The sequence below is a fragment of the Ambystoma mexicanum genome, chromosome 11 (genome assembly GCF_040938575.1).
Source record: "Ambystoma mexicanum isolate Mex_15411 chromosome 11, UKY_AmexF1_1, whole genome shotgun sequence".
NCBI classification, from domain to species: domain Eukaryota; kingdom Metazoa; phylum Chordata; class Amphibia; order Caudata; family Ambystomatidae; genus Ambystoma; species Ambystoma mexicanum.
The window spans coordinates 590716262-590732116 of NC_090934.1; positions in this window are offsets into that span (position 1 = coordinate 590716262).

Below are 15855 nucleotides of genomic sequence, written 5' to 3' on the forward strand. Positions count from 1 at the left end.
TTATTTGGTGGACTGGAAGGGTTTCGGACCCGAGGACCGTACATGGGAGCCCTTTGCTAACCTGCATTGTCCTGATTTCTTGTGGAAGTTCCATGCTGCCGGGGGTTTCCAGTGTCTTCGGGGGTGGATGTTGTTACACTACGGCAGCAGGGGGCTCATTGTACTTCGTTACGTACTCCTACTTTGCGGGGTACTACAAAATCCTGGAACTCGCTATGGCATAAATACAGGTTGCCATGGAGCTTGTTCAGAGTACGTAAGCAGTCAGGTCAGCTGACAAGGTCCAGGTGTGCTTCACGTATATGGAAGCCATGCCCTCTTGTGGTTTAAATCCCGTGGACGCGGTAATCTCATTGCTGCTAATTGTTAAACGTTACTCACGTTCCGTTCGTGGCCTGCTTTCGAGCTTCGTCTCCCTGGATTTCCCTCTGTGGGATACTCTTTTTATTTCCCAGTTACCAGACCTCTGCTTTCGCTATTTGGATTGCCTACCTGCATTCTCCTTTGTGGACTTTGTTTGTTACAGCGTTTTTGTCGTACGCGGAATTCAAATCTGATCATTGCTGAACTTTCTCCGGAGACCTTCCGTACAGCTGATCAGATCTTCCGGTCCTGCGGCAACGCTCCTCCCTCACAACGGGTCCGATCCTCCGGTCCCGTTACAATGTTTCTCTCAGTCTCCTCACGCTACTGTCAAGTAAGACCAACAGGTGTAAGTCACCCGTTTGTTATTTACTGTAGCTCCAACAAAACTATGTTATTGTTTGTCCTAGTTTTCTGACACTCTTTCCAGCACACATTTAGGATTCTTTGGTCTCTTCTCCTGTACTTCTGGAACTACTGTACACTGACATTTTCCTGGAACATGTTTTGCTTGTTCTGCTTGTTCTGCTAAAGTGCATTTTGAACGCTTTACAGTACATGCACCAAACCGGAACTAGCGAGTCCCTCGTGCCGATCGGGTGTATTTTCCTATACTAACCTTCCCAGTTTATTATTTTTTCCTGCCGTTGTGTTTTACCCATTTGGATATTAACTCAGTATCAGTCCCATATCAGGTTAGTCTATCAAACATACTCACTCCATAGGTAGTTCTGAATTGTCACTGGTTCTTCACCTGGGATCTTTCTTTCTGTATAGGTACAGGATCCGTATATCTGTCCATATTACCCTACACCAACTCAGGTACCTGTTGCCCTATTAAAATTGCTGTAAAACATGTATTTACATCTTTTCTAATCATTTCTGTGATTTCCTTGCAGCATTGATTTGGCAGTGTGTGTGTTCCCCGCTCTTTTGTGCGATAGACAACTCTGTCTGTTTTTACCTAGCTAGCAGAGTGGTACATCGTAAAGAAGAGCCCCTCATTAAGAGGAAGCCTGCTTCTTTGAGATCAGGGGATCTGGGATTCTGGAGACTGATTACTGCTTATTCATATACCACAACTCGTCCTTGGAGGTCGCATAACCCCCTCCGGCGTGGTGAGAAACATCAGTGCAGCAATGGGTACGGAATGGAACCACCCCACTCCAAACATCCTCTGTTAGGAATAACAAAAGCATAATAGATACTTGTTGGGTTGTGCGAGGTGTTCCATCCGTGTTCCTTCCGTCTTTTATAGGAGCAGGGATCTCCCCAACCAACTTGATATTAATTTGGACTCTAGTAATTAATGTAATTGCAAAAATGGAGGAGAGGTGACCATCGTACGACCCACTTACAGAATCCGCATCCCCAAGGGCAATTTGGCAGAAGGGGAAGATAAGTGGGTCCACATAAACCGCCGAAGAGTTGCCATCCCAGGCATACTTTGCGGCAAATAGAGGAGCCAACTGGAAACGCAGAGGGGGAAATTCCGGCAACCTAGAAGAATCCACCTGTTAAAACCATTATTAATTATAGGCTGGGAATATTGTAAATTGTATTCAATGTATGCATCTGCTCCACTACACCCTCGGGGAGTAGTAGTGGGGACATTTCCATAACCATGCTCTGTTCTGTCTCATAGCATTGGAACTAAGAAATCCTAATTACCAAGGAGGACCACTTGGGGACCGGGAGGAAAGACCCAAGGAGTCCGGAGTATCGCTCCATACTCCCAACCAGAACCGTCGAGGAGAGCGTGTCTATCCAGCACTAATGGGAGAAGCAGCTAAATTTCTCTACCTGGACCAAAAAGAAAAGAACATCCCAATCTCCCGACTTCCCATTGACGGTCGGTCAAACTCAAGTCGAGAGGGGGGGCTCTGTGGGATGTATTGACCCACTTTTGCTCGGCGAGGCTGCATCACTCTGTTATGATGGTGCCAGAAACAGCAAAATGTCTGCAAAACCCTTGTGTGTGCCAAAACCCCTCAAAATCATGCTTTTCAACGTACAAAAAGATGGCTGCCCAATATGCCACGCATGTTGTCGGTGATGGAACAGAGCTCACTACTGAAATGTGTCACTGGCTCCACAAAAACTGAAAGTGGAGTGCAGAAGGAAAAAGCAGTGCTTTGCTAAATGAAACTCCAAATCTTGCTTTACAATTACCTTTTCTTTGCTGTTCAAACCTCAGAATGCTGGTACAGAACACCTTCAAATATTCAAAATTCTTGCTGGGTGCTACAATTCACTTAGATTAAGAAACCACTGTGAATTTACAAGGTCCTGAAAAGTTAAGAGCATGAAGAGATTTCCACAGCAAAAGCAGCCTGCCTGTGGATCTGTCAAAAATCTCTGTGCAGCAGAGGGCTGCTGGGATGACAGCTGTCAGTGGCCTGCCTGATTAAACTTTAACATGTATAATCTGAAAATCAAATGTTTGCAATCTAAGAGGCCTGTTACTGATAGTAACCCATATTGTAATTGTTTTGATCCCATGGTTTACAATCTTGAATGAGAACTCTAGCTGTATTTGATGCAACAAGTTTGTTTTGTGCTAAGGAAAAGGCCACATAATTTAACAATTAATTTAAACCTGGCTGACGTTGCAGAACTTGAATAACAGGTTTTTCTCACAGAAGGAAGGTCTTTCCCCCCAGCAGGAAATCACGCAGAGGCATTAATTACAGGGTAGGAAAGAACTTGGTCTACAGAGGCAAAAGGGACAAATACAAGCTGCAACTCAGGAAATTCGAAGTGTGAAGACAGTCGTAAATGGCCTCTGCAAGGAACAAACGTGGGGGATGGCTCCTGGGCTTCCAGGGAGAGACGAAGGGGTGGAGCCAAGTGACCATTTGTTGCTTAAGAAGGACAAAGAACATATTTTAAAAAAGACTGATAACTTACTATTTAAAATTGTGAAAAATATAAAAATAACAGAGTTGTTAATGTAATTTCTGGATGTACGGGTGAAGAGGGGCCAGAACTATAAGACATGTTCTGGACAGCAAGGCAAGAAATGTGATTGTGAAACTTTACACACTTATTCCCATGTTAAACATGCACGCTTGTAGACATTTGCTTACAAATTGGACATTGTGTTCATAGTGAAAAGGGCAAAATTCTGTGAAAAGCGGAGACAAGATCCCACAGCTACGGGGTTTTGAGGAATAGCTGCTATGTAAAATATGTAATCTGTATATGTGATTGTTATAGAGTTTGCACATGTGGAAATATGTATTTTGCCAAAAGTAGATTTTGTGTTCCAGGGGCTAGGGGTGGATTCTTAGCCTCATAAAATCGCACCATAAAGATGACACTCTGTTTCTCTCCTCCTATCAAGGCAGAGAGTAGACTCTGACCCAATCACCTTTCAAAGTAGCAAGTTTAGGCTAAACCAGCCCACACACCCCTGTATGATGTCATTTCAGAGCATAAATAGAGACAGCTCACCACACATAAGGACAGATTCACTCACTATCCTGATTCTGGTGGAGCGCTCTGCTGCTGAACTCTACATCTTCCTTGCTCTAGACTCCAGAAACTTGGCAAAGCAAAATCCCATTGCATAGCTGAACCATTTTCAGCTAGGCTCAAATTCCAGAACAGAACCCCACAAGCCTAAGCGGAAGCATCATAATACAGCCGGGCTGTGCTGTTACTGCTTGCCTGCTGAAAATAAATATCCTCAGAACCAAGAAGGGCAGATCCGATCCAGTCCTGTGCCGTGCTGTGGCCAGAGCGCCTTGCTGACCCTGCGAAGTCCGATGTGCCCAGCCGTCTTTCCTAAACCAGATCCAATTCCCTGACCAGAATTGACGGTCCCATTTAAAATATTATCCAGCAAGTATAAATAGGAATAATTGTGTCACTAGCATATGATCTTTGCATAGTCTCAGCCCTATCTTAGACCCATCATATCTTATGTTCAGAACCTGTATTGTTAGGAGTATCTTTGCATTGTTTGAAACCTCTATCCAAATCCATCCTATCTTTCTCCAGAACTAGTATTGTTAAACTTATCTCTGCGCTGATGCTTTTCTCATCTGAAGAAGGCGAGTTTCCTTAGCAGGCAGTCACCCTGATCAAGTGACTGTGTTCCTGTGTGGTATTCGTTTTGTTCATAGTCATCCTATAGTGTAAGCAACCCATTTGTCATTTTTTAAAGCGCTCCTGTTTTCCATTCTTGCGTCTATCTGGAAAAAACAACCTCTACTAAAATGTCTGTAACTCCCTCAGTTTTTGTGATAGAAACAATTTCAACTCCTGCTTGTAGCTAACATCCACAGCTTTCCATTGCACCTAAAACCGCATTCCAAATTAATGTGATTCTCCCGTTAACGCGAATATCGCGCAGTGAAAGGTTTGCTGTGAATTTTCATTTTGGGACATTTTCACACGTGTAAAACAGCTTTTAATTGCTTCCGACTTGAATTTTAAGTTTCAAATGTTTTCTTGGGATTAACTCATTGCTTGGGTTTGTGTGCAACTATCCAAAGTGGCTCCCATAAGAATTTATAACAATTTCAGCAATTTTTATCATATTTGGTGTTTTGGCCCAGTCCATTCTAAAGATAATCTGAAAAGCCATTCTGACAGCTTGACAGTCAATTCTTTACTCTTGTGTTTACTGGGGGGAAGTGGGATTGATATTCTATTTGATTTCTGCAATTCCTGAAAACCTGTTCTCTCCTCCTATCTCCTTACATTACCTATTGGGGGTTGAGGGGTGTGCAGAGGGAACCTCTAACCACTGTGCTATTTGATCTGAACCCACACAAAAGTAATATTTTCTGTGCTGAATTGTTTTCTCACTACTTACACTTCGTGTATTAAAGAGATTATTCAGTGTTACCTCACCCCATTGGTGATTGTTGTGTACCTGTTATACCCATTGTGATTACATTTTAAACACATAAATAAATATTTACCTTTGCAAACCAGCATGATTCCTGGTTCAGTGTAACCGGGGGAGTTCCAGGAGAAGGGCGTGATATGAGTGGTATATCGTTCAGAATAAAGAACTTTTAGACAAAAATAAATAAGGATTTCAGCTGTGCACTACATGCTAGGCGTTGACTTGGGTGTGTGCCGGATTGAAATCACTTACAAACCATAGAGGTATCCTCATCTCTATTGTCCAGATAAATGTTTTGCTGGAAATTGGAGAATGATTTAATAAATTGTTTATCTTGTAACAATATGTTATTGAAACACCATCTACTGGAATGCTTGTGGATATTAAGGAAATCAAAAGTGGTTATAACAGGGGCATTATCTGAGATGATAATACTGGCAATACGGGAGTCAACGATTGTGTGTGTGTGTTAATGATTTAGTAATATTAATATAGTCCAGACATAAGAAGGTGTCATGGGGGAGTGAGTAAAATGTGAAATCAAAATCTGAGTGTTGAGAAAGCCTCCACGTGTCAACCAGACCCACTTCTGTAACACAGTGGATACATGAGTCATGAGATATGGTGCCTCTAAAGATGCACTTGGATTTCCTATCCATGAATGGTTCTAAAACATTATTGAAGTCTCCACATAATACAAGGTTAATAAGATCAGATTCTAATATGTTTTGTTTCACGGAGTCCCAAAAACTAGAGTCTGCTGCTTTAGGACCATAAACATTCATTAGAGATATCAAAAAACGAATGAGCAAGGTCAGGTCAATCTCTGCTGAAGAGTAACCACTGCTACACCCTGAGTGGGTGACCCCTTGTGTGGATGGTAACAGAATTCTCATGAAACTGCTCTTCTGCACAAAAGGGTTTTATTTTGAAGTATTGGCTAGGTTCTTATTGATAAGTATAGCCACACCATTGTTCTTTCCTACAGCCGGACAGGCAATCACATCTTGAACCCGAAGTGATTTAAATGTCATTGATTCGATAATGGATAGATGGGTTTCTTGAAAACAGGTGACAGAGGTACCAACTATTTTAAGAATAGAAAAGACCTTGCATCTTTTGATTGGATTATTAATCCCTTTCACATTCCAGGATATGCATTTAAATTCCATTATAACTCACTAAGCACATTTTGATAGAAGTATATGAAGAATGCATATTAAATATAGTGAAGGAATAAGGATGACAACGTGGAAGAGATAATAAAAAAAAGATACACATGATAACATCAATGTATGAACAATGTACCATATTGAGAGTAAGCATGATACATAGGGAAATCACATAAGCAAGGTAGGGGAATGTAGCAACATGACATTCAAATGACCATACATCAGAATGAAATAAGTTGAGAGGGGTAGAAAGAATAAGAGGTAGTGACATATAAATGATAAAACGGATGTCAAGATAGTACATGGAGAGAGTGATACAAAATTGGATCTAAGTAACACCTAGAAGGACTTTGAGGAGTCCAACTGGATGAAGGTTACCCAAACAGCAATACCACATCCGCGAAATATACCGAAACTAAAATGATATCAGCTGAATTTCCCGCGATGCAAAACAGGAACATTGCAGTTATAGTGTGAGGGAGCTTCAAGTGCTGGAGGTAGAGGGAGCCAGTGGCGTAGAAGTGTCCATAATGTCTGCTTTAAGTGATCTTATGAAGGTTTTGAAGTCAGCAGGATAATCGAAGATGGACGTTTCCCATTGCATGTGACTTTGAAAGAACATGGATGAAAAATACAATATCTTACGTTGAGTTGTTTTAAGGCAGGATCATAAGAGAGAAATGTGTTCCTTCATTGAGCGGTTTTTCTTGCAACATCCTGAGAGATAAATAGTCTGCTGCCCTGCCAGATGAGAGTATTTGTTTCCTTTGCCTTGGAAATTATAGCTTGCAGTTGCGTGTACTCCAATAGTAGAAAGTTTAGAGTGTGTGGCATGGGGTGAGATGATTGAGTGGATTTTAAGGACCTGATGCAGTGCGCCCATTGAATATTATGATCAATGTCTGGTGGAATATGGAGAGTGGCCAAAAACATTTTTTTTAGCAACAGAATGGCATCTTTCCCTTCACATCCTCCAGTCAGGCACCAAATACGGAGGTTGTTCCATCTACCTCGATTTTCCAATTCTTCATTGTACTTCTGGAGTTCTTTGGCAGTATTTTCAAGCAGGAGTACTCTAGGAGAAAAGTCTACAACAAGACTCACTCTTTTTTCCAATTCATCCATTCTATTTTCAAATGTGACCCACCTGTCGTCAAGTTGCTGTTATTTTTTTGAATGGTGGTCTCAATGAAAGGTTTTAGTGATCTAATCTCTTGTAAAAGCATCTCCATACAAGGGTCAGAGGGAGTAGATTGGGGAGAAGAGTCACTTTTGAGTCTTTTAAGTGTGGCCAAAGATGAGGAGACTTTATTGATCTGGGTATGCTACTGTCCACCTCTCCCAGAAGCCATAGTGAACAATGGTGCATTTTATTATGATAATACCAAAAAATATGTCGTTTGGGCCAGTAGAAGATATATGGTGGTAAGAGCGGTGGTCCAGTGAGGTTTAAAGCTGGAAGATACCAGGAGAGTGCAGTGCATATACAGCCATGAAGTATTTGATCAATATCAGCAAAGGAAGTCTCACCACATATTAGTTATTGTAGGCTTTATGTATGTTTTCCTTTACATTTTATTTCATCCCTTATATTTTCCATTAGGCGGTGGCATAGGAGAGAGGCCTAGCTCTCAAAACACACAGTGTTGATTGTCGAGGTCTGCTGAGTCTCTCCTCAGCAGGGTCGGCTTCTTACATAGGCAGCGTCCACAGCAGAACTCAGGACTTCCTTGGTAGCGTAGAGGCCAGCTATTTTTCAGAGAAATTGTATCATTTGACACTTTTGGTAAGGCACTATCACCAAAGACTATTTAATATTGAAAAATGTGTTAGTGAGGCATCGCGGACATGTGTAAAGCAATTTTGCAGCTGGGAGATGCAGGTTCAGGTGGCCATCACCCTCAGCGTCAAGCCACCCCCCCTCCCCAGATTAAAGATTCTAATGCAGGGAGAAAATCCAGAACCCAAAGTGGCTGAACCTCAATTTGATATAGAATTTTTTGACCATTTTTCCCTCATAAAATTTCTTAGCAGGTTTCAGAGAAAGATTTCCATACTTCCTATCAATTCTGCGTAGTTGATATAGCAATTGTTTCACCAGGGGTTTTAACCATACTTTAATGGGTTCTTTATAAAATGTCCCTACAATGGGGAAACCCAGATTAACAAAGTTATCTACTAATTCGATTGGAGCCAGATCTATTCGCCAAGTGTACTTCGAGAGAGACCTAGATTGAATACATTGCATAATTTTAGTCTTGCTTCAGTTTATTTTAAGCGAGTGATCAGCTGCAAAGTTTGAAAATGCACTGAACAAGCACTGCAGGCCTATTTGGGTACAATCAAATATAATAAAATCGTCTGCATAGGCCATCCATAGCACTTTCATATTAGAAACCTTAGGAGTGGCAAATGCAGCTGTTGTGTTTCCCCAACATCAGACATGTATAAATTGAAAAGAGTAGGCACCAACACAGAGCCCTGTCTCACTTCCCGATGGGTGTTTATTTTGTGGGACAGGGCACCCTGTTGATCTAATCTAACTTAACTATTTGAGCCCTCATGTAGACCAATGATCAAGCATAAGAGTTTGTCCGGTATTCCCCATTAGTTTAACTTGGTCCATACCAAATCCCGATTTACTGCATCAAATGCGGCAGATAAATCATTGGTTGCTAAAACAATTAAATAATATATTGATGACCAAGCCTGATTCATTACGCTCTTCAAGATGAAACCATTGATAGAGGCACCCATTTTCTTTCCGAAACCCAGTCTGCCATTTTGATATTATGCCCACCTTCAATTGCCAATCCTCTAAATGGCCTGACAGCAAGACACAAAGACCTTGCTGTCTACATCGAGGATGGCAATTGGATGATTGTTAAGCGGTTCAGATCTTAGCCCCTTTTTAAAAATCGGCAGAACATGTGCTGTGGCCCAAGACGAGGGAAATCTGCAAGTAGTAGTTATTTGCTCAAACACAATAGCTAAAATCATCACCCACGACTCAGGATTACCTGTAAATAGCAAATTAGACAGCATGTTGGGACTCAGCGCCCTTGAGGAACTGATCCTTCTTATAATTCCCTCAATATCCACTGGGCTTGCTGATAAGTTTCACATTTTTGCAGACGTCTCTAGAGACCAGCTCATATTCTCATATGAGCTGATATGCAGTGCAAATAACAAAGAGTAATGCAAGACCCACATTGGCTTCACAATTTGGTTCAATGCTCTCCCAAGTCCCAGATTCTGAAGCCCAAGAAGTGCCTGCCAGAATGCCCAAGCATTTTTGTTACATAAAACTGAGAGCATATATTCAGCTTCACCCTGATCCTTCAAGGAACGGGGTCCCCTAACCCAGTTTTTATAATTCTATTTGAGAGTGCATCAGGTTTTCTCAGAAACAGCAAGGTCTCGAGATCTATTAATGCTTCTGGTCGCATTCCTTAGTATTCCTTTCTAACCAGCAATCTCACCATCTTATATCTGTTTATGGTGCCGGTTCCCAGCCCGCAAGGATGTTTTAGGCATAAACACACATCTGCTAACCTACTTAAACAGAAGGAAGACTTAAGAGTAGCCGGTGAGTTGGAATCAACAAAGATGGACAAGGTAGAGTTCACCTCGGACACTGTCATGGGATTCCAAATAATTCTGTTCCCTGCTACATTAAATTTGGCACCAGAAGAGAAACACCCTTCTGCAGACCCCAACTCCAAATCTAAACTAAATATAGTAGATAACGTACAGTGATCACTGTACTCTGTTGGCAGGATGTTGAAGCAGATACATCTTTCCACTGGCCCTTGGCTAACTAATAGATAATGCAGGTTGAATGGCGCGTGCCCCTGAACCATGTATAACGACCTGGTACATCCCCATGTGTTGCTCCTTTGAGCACCGCCAAACCAATTCCTGTTAAAGCCTTCAACCAGATATAGCCCAGATGATCTTTTCCCTTCGAATGGGCACTCATTGTATTTTGGGAACATTGAGATATACATGAGGATTTAATATCACCTAACATGGGGATTAAACCTCTCCCCCAAGGTATCCATCCACTCATTTATGAAACCAATTATCTTATCGACAAAACTAATGATGTTCCCCAAACCCACATGCCAATAAAATTCTAAACTAAAATGTACATTATAGAATTGAGTGTCATTCGTAAATGCGTGGTTAATATGCCAAAGCAGACGTCCAGTTGCTCAATTATAAATGTTGAACGGGTAGATTTAATCAGCTTTAAGAGTCCACCCGAAGGGCGACTTGTTATACCCTTCTTGGCTGATTGAAAGGAGGGACTATAACCATCAAACAGGGGAGTATCCATGAGTCATGTTTCCTGTCGGTTGATTACTGATTTAGATTTGAGGAAAGAACTCACTACAGGATTAGTGAAAAGGTGAATGTGACACCTGGTTTTCCAGGAAAGAAAACATATATCTTGAGACTTGGTGGAAGGAGGACTGTGAGAGCTCAACCCCTTTAGCACTACTCAGTGCTCCTGCCACCAATGATCGGTCTCTAGACACTTCCCCCTCATTATTTTTACTTGGCAAAAACTGGATCCATCTAGATGAACTAATTTTCAGATCACAAGGAACAACAATATCTTTCGGCAACAGCACAGGCCCTTGCCCATCATCCATGTTGTCCTGTTTGCAATCCTTGTCCACAAAAGTTGCAATGTTGAAATCAAATACACATATAGTTTTGCTGATTCATTGCTGCCTCCATGATCATTCTAGAGCGGAAAAAGAGATTCACTCAATCTGCTTTATGACGTTCTGAGAAATAAATGCGCTTAATATCACGTGAAGAGAGAACCTCAAGGGATGGAATCGCATCCACCAACCTAAGCATGTTGGTATGATTCAGCACTACCTCTTTATTTTCTGCTAAGACGCTCTCAAGATTAATTTAGAGATTCTGCTCAGGATTACAACTTCTGGCCTTAATGGAGAAGCCATCCAGATCACCCCTTTTAACCCTCTGCGGTCCAAGTGACCATCCTTCCTAAGGGATCAGTACATGGGTTTAGTACTTAACCTCACAGGTTATGAAGGTTGTGCTGATACTTTAACTGGTGAACTTTATTGGGACTTTTGAAACTTTGTAATCTAAAAAAGCCTTCAGCCTTAAATGTATCTTTCAATTTAAAGGTGACTATTTGTCATATTCCGATTTGAAGTGCAAAGAAAAATTCTGTTTTATCATTTTTATTTTCACCAATAAAGTTTGCAATACAATTAGAAATAAACAAGCTTCATAAAATTACAAACCTGGTCACAAGACTGAGTCCAAAAGAGAAAAATCATCTCATAATGCATAACACAACATAAATAAGGAGAAAAAGTAGAAGAAGAGAGAAAATTGAAAAGAGACCAGAAAAGGAGAAGAGAATGAAACAGAAGAATATCTAACTGTATCATTTGGTAGTACAATTTATAAATAATCAATAAACACATCCCCACGTAACATGGCAGGATCTTGGCTGGCATAAGAGCAAATCAGCAAAGAAAAATTCAACAGTGTGTTAGCCCAGTTTTAAAGTCACACAACATGCAAGTTTTGATACCTTTTATTGAACTAACTGAAAATAGTATGGAAATAGCACGCAGAGAGGGAAGAAAGCATCACCACAGAAGTAGCACAGATTTCTTCACGGGATGCTACATATTCCACTCACTTACTCAGGCAGCCAGCAACCTTCTGATTGGCGTCTCGATTATGGTGGCTGAAAAATCACTAAGCGCAATTTCACCGTGTATGTAAAATTCACTAATTGGAGCACAAACGTACGTTCCCTAAAAGTTTGGGGGCATAACATCCTTTCGAGCTTTTAACGAAAAGCTGTACTTTTGGGCTACAAGATAACCCCCCCATGTCTCTGGACATGTATGTTTCACAGAAATTGGCCAAAAGAAACAGTTTTGAAAACTTGTGCAAGAGTTTCTTGCAGTTTGATCCAGATGGGTCAATGATAGCGGCTCTCAGGAAGAGTCACTTCCTGTGGGAATGGTGTGGTAACTCTAAGTACAGGACACTCCTTCACAATGTATGTGTAACATATTGTATTTTAAGCCACTGTTTATTCATTATCCCATTCTGCAAGGCTCTCCTATTTAACTTGAACCTCAGCGCACAGGGGTGGGAGGGGCCAAGGCAGCAGCCCCCACACTATTTCTACTTGCCTGCGTTTTCATTAGCACTTGCAAATGAAAACAGAAAAGCACAGAAACAAAAAGTGCTGGACATAGAACGACCCCCCGCCCCCCTCCCCCCACACGCCCGCTCCCTCCAAGTTCAAACTGAAGTTTCTTTCTTTCTGTACACAGCTGTCGGATGAGCAGGGTGCAGCCGGTAATGAAGGTTTAACGCATAAAAACTCGTAATGTGTGGGCCGCACCGCCACCGTGCAGGCATTACTTCCGGCCAGTGAGCTCGGAGCATGCTGCGTGTGGAAATGTGGAGCAGGGGCCAGTGACCCCCACCGGGGTCTGTCATATCCGCTGAATGCAAACCTGTCAGATATATCAGGGCCAGAAGGAGCCCAAGTGCCCCCCACCCCAGCCCCCTCCACCCTCTCCGGTCCAGATAGCAGGTTCCTAATGTATTCACTTCTGTCTGTTTTTCAGTAATGTCCTCGACCATCCGAGGAACAAAAAAAAAGTCTGCTTATGGTCAACCTTTCAACCTCATCCAATCTGCGGATTTTCCCTTTCATGGAGAGGCCCTGGAGCACTAGTGCGCTTTCACTGTATGGAGCGCCGCGGAACAGGGCAGGCACTCATCCTGGATTAACACGGCTATCTCATGTAATTCTTGCCTTATCGTCTTTCGAAATGCAGTTTTTGATCAAGGGACAGGGCGCGATGTGTGCAGATGTCTGACTCCCCCAAAAAATCAGCTTGCCATATTTCATGAACATAAATAATTCGGTATCACAGGGTGAGCTCATCTCTTTAAAAAAAAAAAAAAGTACAGTGTCATAAAATGATTTCATTCGGAGGCATGAAATAGCGTCCGGAAGCTCTCTGAGTTAGACCGAAAAGGGCACTGCTTCAGGACTGCCGTCACTGCACCAAAGACATGCAGGACAAAGGCGAACCCTATCCGTCGGGATACTGAAAAGATACAACAGAATTGATTGGGTTTTTAAAAGTGCAAAGAAAGTCCAAAACAAAAGACTGTTTTTTGTAATGTGATATTTAGCATAGGGCATGTGTTATGTTACGCGAGAGAGCATTTATACTGAACCAATCACCACATCAGTGGTCTTGAGTTGCAGGTACCTTGTCGCAGAGATTGGTGGGTTATGCCCCTAGTCTAATGGTGCAGATAAAGTAGAAAAGGGCAAAAAGTAAAAGGGGAAGTAGAAGTAGGAATAGGAAAAGGGACACACCGAAATTGCAAAAAACGTGGCGAATTGTAAAGGGATTGAGGAGGATGGATTCTGATTGCATAAGTGCGTGCAATGGTAGGGTATGTATCAGACAACATGCTGATCCAGAGGCAGGGTTGAGTTTTTTCCTGGGAAGGTGGTTTATAGTACCTTGGAATGAGGTACTAGAATTTTTGCCAAAATGTCCAGGTCGTTTTTTGAAGCGCTTACAAGGGTACAATCTGGGACTGCCTGTAACGTAGTTCAAGATTGCCTCGCCTGAGGCGCCCATGCGGTCGCACTCAGTCAGACCACACGATTCAGGAGACGGACACGGGAGGACGAGACAAACGTGTCTTTATTCTTACAACTCCCTGAACTTAACTATCCTCCTCCTCCCGCCTCCCGCCCCTCCCCTTCCCGCAGCTCCCTGTCCCTTCACACGTGACAAGGGAGCACTGCAGTGTGCTGACGTCACACCCCCAGTACTAAACACAATGATGTCTCTAGTTCATCTCCTCAATCAATCGCTGAAGTCGATTGCGAGCTCTTTGAGGTCGGCTCGTGAACCTCACGTGCTCAGGGCCCTCGTTTTAAGGATATGTCGGGGTACGCTCCGAGCACGAGTCCTCTCCATCCCCTTCATAGGATGAGTCACACTGTGTGGTGGTGATGTCTACGCTGGGGGCAGGGTCCGGAATGATTCCCGGCATGCGTCTAAAATGTGCCGAGTTGCGGGTGATGCTTTTCCTCGAAACTTTGGCCGTGACGAGGGAGCCTTTTACATGCGTCACCGTTAAAAAATCTTTGTCGAAAGCGGCCATCACCTTCCTTCCTTGTGGTTGACGCACTATGACAATGTCTCCAGGTTCCATGTTATAGGTCGAGCTCTCCTGTCTCCATCTGCTTGCTTCTTCATTTGTTCCTTGCACCTCGAGTCTTGCTCTCGCATTTCAGAGTCTCCTTTGTAGCACTCATCAGGGCTGGTCATGTGGGGCAGCCGGGTTCTTATGTTCCGGCCGAAGATTACTTCTGAGGGCGTTTTCCCTGTGGTGCTGTGTGGGGTGTTTCGAAAATCTCTTAGTAGCTGGTATATTAGTTTATTTACAGGTTCCCCAGTGAGTCTATCAATTTGTACACTCCTCTTCACGTTGCTCATGAAGTGCTCAACCGTGCCGTTCTCTTGCAGCCACAGTGGCGTGATGGAGCGATAGATGAAACCCATGCACTCAGAGAATGCCTTGAAGTCCTGTCCTGTGAACGGAGGCCCGTTGTCTGATTTTAGGATGCATGGAATGCCCTATGCAGCAAACATCCTGTCAAGAGCGGGGACGGTGTGGTATGCAGAGGTTGATGGCACTAATTGTAGATTGGGGAAACAGGAGTACTCGTCTACAGCCACGAGGATGTGCTCACCCCCTTCCAATGGACCGAAAAAGTCTACTGCGATTTCGTCCCATGCTTTCTCTGGTAGTTCTGTCATGCAGAGGGGTTCTGGCTGTGTATGTGGGTTGAGGACTGCACAGCTGGGGCAGTGCTGGAGGAGGTCATCCACCTGGGTATCTAAACAAGAGAACCACACCTTTTGTCTGAACGTTCCATTTGGTTGAGACTATGCCTCTGTGACCTTCATGAGCTAGGTCTAGCACTTTGCAGTGTAGTGTTCAGCGAATCACTAGTTTGGTTCCTTTTAACAGGAGTCCTTCAGTTGTCTTGCTCAGTTTGTCGTTAACGACCATCAGGCTGCTGATGTCTTGCTTCATTTCATCGCAGGTGTTCTTGCCCACCTGTTTAGCGTGTTTCCAGTGTCCTGTCTCTATGCATCATCAAGCCATGGTCAATCTCCGTTTCTTGCGCAATTTGTTGAGGGTCCAACCCTTTCGTTGTGGCACTCTTGCTATGTAATAGATGTACTGATCTGCGAATGAGCGAGAGCTTTGAGGTTCTTTGCAGGGGTGCCGCGACACGAAATCCGCCGGGTTGTGTTCCTTTCCTGGTCTGTGCTGTAGTCCTGTAATCCCAGTGCCCATCAAGCTTTTCTTGCCAGTATCTTGGCCTGTGTC